The following is a 6,193-nucleotide window of genomic DNA, read 5'->3' as shown; positions in this document are numbered from 1 at the left end:
TGAGGAATGGGGTAAACCACCTGTCTCCAAATGTTAACCCAGAATTGCTCCTGATTGTATAATTTTAAAGTAAGAAAAAAATCCATGACTTTTGAAACCTTAAATTAAATATAAACAATCTAGTGGTGCAATCAAAATTTTCAATTTCAAAAATACATTTTCTGTGACATTTTTCTTTCATCCTCTATCTAAAGGCCTACATAGATTTATTTAAATGAACAAAGGACTGTACAATCTATAGTACATATCTACATGCAAAACTGAACTTGTTAAACATATTGGTAGTAGGAAATTCTGATCTGCCTGTGTTCATGTAACTGTTACATTGTTATTACAACAGTTACATCCATGCAATCCTCAAATGAGTTTTTCTAGGATCTCAATTTAAGTTTCTACTTTCTGTAACCAGTTATGATACCATCACAGACCTATTCACTTGAAGTGAATATTTCACACAGAAAAATGGAACTACTCACAAAAGGATGCACTATTTAAGAGAAATGGTGTTGGCCCATCTCATGTCTAAGGAAATAAGCAATAGCTGCTCCTTGGTGTAAAAGGAATGGTCATCTTGGAATCTTATTAAACGTACATAGAGGAGAAGCTTGCCTTCTTGCACTGTGGTCTTTGGAATAGGAACACATTCATTTTGCTTCCAGTGATCTTTGGTACAGGGCCAGGATTCTATATACACCATGGTTCTTTTCATTGACTTCCTGGGCAGAAAGGGTAGAACACTCTACCATGAAAAGTTGGCCTATTGCCTTTGGGTAAGAATAAGAAAATAATGAAACTGCTTTTTATTCAAGAATGGAAAATATTAACCAGTAAATCTTTCTTGATCTGTCAGAATTTTCATAAGGTGCTGATTCTATAGTATGCTGATAATTTCATAATTTTTGGTGAGTCATATAGATTAATAAATGTATTTTAAATACATCTACATAACTCAATTATTCAAATACTTAATACAAATATTTAGATATGTATACCTCTGATGAAGAAAGAACATCTAGTCTTGTACCACATATCTCATGCTTTACTTGCTCAGCTAATTGAGGATCTCAGGGGCATTGATATTTTACATCAAATTTTTGTTCATTTCACACAGAAAAATGTTATCAGTAACATTTTTCAGAACTGATTCAGTTCAGTTAAATGACTAGGAAGGTCCACCTGTCAAAATATTATATATTATGAACCATCAATTTGTGAGTATTGTGGCTGCAAACCAGAAGACATGCTAATATGAATGGGAAAACTCACAAAGCTCACAAGACCTCAACCTAGACAAAGAACTATAGGGTTAAGGAAAGCTGATAATTTGGAGAAGTTTTCTTCCCCGGGGAGGAGTAAAGGTGGTTATAAAATATGAAATGATAATTCTTGAAAATAAAATAACCCACCCAGGGATCCATACCATACAGTTTCATAACCCAGACACTATTATAGATGCCCACAAGTGCTTGCTGACTGGAGCCAGATACATCTCTGACCTGTGAGGCTCTGCTAGTGCATGAGAAATACAGAGGGGTACACTCTCAGCCAGCCACTGAACTGAGCACAGGGTCAAAAATGGAGAAGCTAGAGAAAGGACCCAAGGAGCTGAAGGAGTTTGCAGCGCCACAGGAGGAACAACAATTTGAGCCACTCAGTACTTCCAGAGCTCGCAGGGACAAAACCATCAACCACAGACTACACATGGAGTTACCCATGGCTCCAGACACATAGGCAGTACAGGATGGTCTTGTTAGACACCAAAGGTAGGAGAGGCCCTTGGTCCTGGAAAGACTTAATGTCGTAGTGTAGAGGAACACCAGGACAGGGAAGCAGGGGAGGGTTGATTGGGGAAAGGGAGATGGCTTATGGGATTTTGGGGGAAGGAGGGAACCAGGAAAGGGGACATTTGAAATGTAAATAAAGAATATATCTAATTAAAAAAAGAAAAGAAAATATATGAAGAAAGAGAGATACATGTATGAGTGTAACATTATGCACATTGAGCAGATTGTATTATGTATTTAATAATATACCCAATGTATGTACATATGTATGTATATATGTATATAACAACAGTTAAATAGAGGCTAAGAATGTGAAAGCAAATGTGGGATTACATGAAAGTGTCAAGAAGGAGGAATGTGGAATGGGAAAAACAACATAATTATAATTGCAAAAATTAAAGTATGCATTTAAATGTTTATATCTTACAAATATAAATAAATATATTTAATTTTTAAAATAAGTATTGATAGGCATAATATGTTAATTGTTAATTGTTTCTACCTCATCTTAATCAATCATTCCCTTTGACACATATTGCTAAGCTTTTTGTGTGAAAATAAATATGCTATTCTTCATTCAATGTTTTATTAGTCTCCTGTGGATAATACTCTTTCCACTATATAAAAGAGTTCTTCATGGGACATCAGAAATAACAACGAAAGTTCTTACACCAGACGTTTCAATTCTAGAAATAAAAGCAAAATCTGAAGTGGTTTGTGAGCTCCTGCTGTCACAATGAGGACCAGAGCCAAGGGCTTCACTTGTCCTCACATTTAAGTTTCTTATTTTCAGGGAGAAGATCGGGAGTGAGAATATTTCTGTAATACAGTTTTTAGTTTGCTCTGATACATATATAGGCACTCAAGGTTGACTTACACCTAGAAAACAAAATCTTATTTACAAAATGTCTGCTCAAATCATGTAAGTTCCAATATATTGTTTATAAGTAGATATTTCATAAATAAAGTAATCTTTGGAACCAGTTTAATATTCTTTTTGTAGATTAAGATAAAACAGATAAACTTGCTTACTTGTAATATAAGCACAAATGACACTTGAAATACTCAAGATAATGAGGAATAATTATAGAGTCATAGATTTTAGTATTATATTTTCAAATATTATAGGGTAGATTATCTTCTGTACTATTTTCTCAATGTGAAATATCCTCCACATCAATCTTTATTTCTGCCATGGGTCTTCATATGGTAGGGCTATTTTGGAAAATTGTGTAAGCCCTAAGAGATAAAGCCCAGTAAGAGGAAGTGGGACACTGGTTGAGCTGGGCCTTATGGGTCCTTGACTATCATCACTTTTTCTGAGTTCAGTGCTTCCTGGTCTACCAAGATGTAGGCAAGCACACTATGGTTCCCACTGCCAGTTATAGGTTTCCATTACTTCTAAGGTGTTTTTTTCAGTGAAGATGGTCAGGAAATTGAATAGAAATTTGTAGCAGTAGTAGATGGGGAACTGGGGATAGCTACTAGAAAGTCCCAGATGCCAGGGAAACAATTTTCTTGAAGGTAATTGGAGTCGATATTAGCAGGAATTACCAGCCAACAACAATAATAAGCACCTACCTTTAGACTTTATTCTGAAACAGACTTTAAGTATTTTCCACATTAGATATACCTGAAATTCTTAGATATATGAGACGATTATGTTTAAAATGGGGGCAAACAATGATCTCAGGATTACACAAAATAGTAAACACAGATGGGATGGCTTCATAGTACATAAACTAAAATAAGGAGCAATGGAGTATGTATACCTAGCTCACTTTCAGGTTTTTGTATATTCTGTTTAATAATAGTTTGTATGTATGAAAAATTACTTAAATGGAAGGCTAGTTGGCAAACCATTAATATGTAAACAAAAATAACTGATCTGGAAGTTAAAAATCATTGATTATAGCATTCACACATATTAATGATGAGATTTCTGGCAAGATAAGGCTTTTCAGAACCAGTCTCTATGAGTTGGCATGACACCATTTGCTTCTCAGATAGGTAAAACTGATCTTAAGTAATGTCATTATAATAGGTTGCTATAACTTGGTTTGTATAATATTCTCAGCAATGTTCACTGCAAAATTAGAAACATCTTGAATTGTAGGCTATTTTAAAACATCCACTGTGATTAAATCTACCTCTTTGATAATTATGAAGTTAATGAGCACTTTCATGATTTTAAAGTGTTATTAAAATAAAATTGAGACAATTTTGTAATACAATGTAACATAACTTTATATTATAAAATGCCACTGAGAATTTGAATTAAATTAGTAATGAATAATTTTTCCTTAACCAGTTTTTCTCCTTGCCATTAAATAACTCATTCAATTTATGCCAGACTCTTTTGCATGAGTTAATGCTAAATGCATGTCTAATATCTAATGAATTTAAAATGGTGATATGATCATAACACAGAACTCATTTCACCTTATATAAATTCCTCTTATATTGGTGGTCAACATTTGTTTTCTGGATAGTAAGTTCCCATTTACAGGAAACACATCTGAGTTTCAAGATTAACTAATTAGCCATGAGCTATTTATGCTAGTAAACCAGACTTTGATTCCAGATATGTGCTGTCTGCCCATCATTTGTGCAGTCATCATTTCCCATGATGAGGCTCACTCATCATCGGCAATGTGTCATGTGACTCATTAACTTAATATAGACCTGGCCTCACCATTGATTTATAATCTGTCATTAGCCAAATGTCTGACAGTCATACTAAAATTCATGTAAAGCCATTAGTTTGAGTTCACAACTGAGCAATTTCCTTAATGTTCAAGAACCAGAAACCAAAAGCTGTTCTGCATGTCTTCAGTTGTGGTTCTGTGGAGATACTGAGGCCACGCTTTGGTGTCAACCTTTAACCTGTGCTGTGGTGTCAGCTATTTTGAAGCCCTTCTTCCTAAAATGGTGATTGTCATTCTTATAAATACATGAATTTGTTGAAAGGTCTGAAATCATATCTATGGAGTCAATGAGATAGAGGAGACACGTGTGGCATTCATTTATTCCAGACAATGTGGAGTGATGTTTTACTAATTATTATATTTGGTCAGCATCAATAGATGTGCGTGTGTGTATGTGTGTGTGTGTGTGCGTGTGTGTGTGTGTGTGTGTGTGCTTACATGTACATGCATGCACATTCTGAGGAAAAGAATAAGATGTTGCACTTGTTAGGCAAGTATTCTGTTACTGAGCCTACCTACAATCTAAACAACTAAAAATGTGAATTTTATGTTCATATCATGATCTGGCTATGCATAATACTATCATATTACCATGGAACAGTGATGATACAAATCCCACTTTGTAAATGTCTAGTTTCCTTAGCATATTACTGGTTCCAGTGACCTGTGTGACAGACTTGTAGTGCTTATTATGATGAGACTAACTATAAGGATGTATATGACAATACAAATATATTAATATGGAGTAATGAGTAAACAGAATTTGATTTTCTTGAGGTCTCTGGCTTCATTTAAAAATATATATTGAAATAATCACATTGGAGAAAAAAAACAATTTTAAAGAATACAGAATTTTAAAATCATATGGAAGCTCTCAGTGTAGAGAGTAACCCAAACAAAGTGCTTCCATAATTATGTGGGAAAAGGGAGACAATTATAGGAAAGCGAAAGAAACATATTCAGACTAAAGGAAGATAAACTTTAACTAAAAGTTTTTTTTTTTCCTGCAGCTTTAACCCACTTTAGTTACTTTCAGAGGTGATTGTTGGGAGTTTTCTAGGCTCTGGTGACAAGGATGTTTCTTGTCCCAAAGTAAAGGCTTAAAATGTGTGATACTGAAAGACTTAACAATGGGAATTTTATAGGGCACGCAGAAAATATTTGCTAGGCAAGTAGAGCTTGGAGATTGGGGGAAAGAAAAATCCCAGAAGTATGTACCTCATATGAGGACAAGAGAAAGAACATCCATATCGAAGACAGGAAGTTATTCACAAATACAACAAAGTGGAAAGCAGTTGGGGATAACACAAAAGCCTTCTGTCTGGAAGGAAGATGGAAAGGCAAAATACTTTATCAAGATCAAGAGGTAAGAAAGAGCCTGCAGTCCACACGATCCCGCTGGGAGAATGTGATGCTTTGCGGCTTTTTGCCATAGTGATATTTGCTCTCTAATCTTGTTAGTCAATATTTGTATAACTATGTACTCATGCGGCAATGAGAATTTTGGGTTTCTTTATTTGGGTCAGGGGAATAATAGCAAGGATAGTTTGCAAAACCTTTTTTTGGATCTTGTTGATCTTTGTTAAAGATATGTGCAGACCAGGGTCTGGTGATTGACATTTATAATGCATGTACTGTGAATACGATAGGAGATGAGTTGCTGTGGGTGTCAGGCCACACAGAGCTACATGAGATACAAAC

This window comes from Apodemus sylvaticus, chromosome 6 (assembly GCF_947179515.1).
Source record: "Apodemus sylvaticus chromosome 6, mApoSyl1.1, whole genome shotgun sequence".
Classification (NCBI taxonomy): domain Eukaryota; kingdom Metazoa; phylum Chordata; class Mammalia; order Rodentia; family Muridae; genus Apodemus; species Apodemus sylvaticus.
This window is presented reverse-complemented; position numbering follows the sequence as displayed.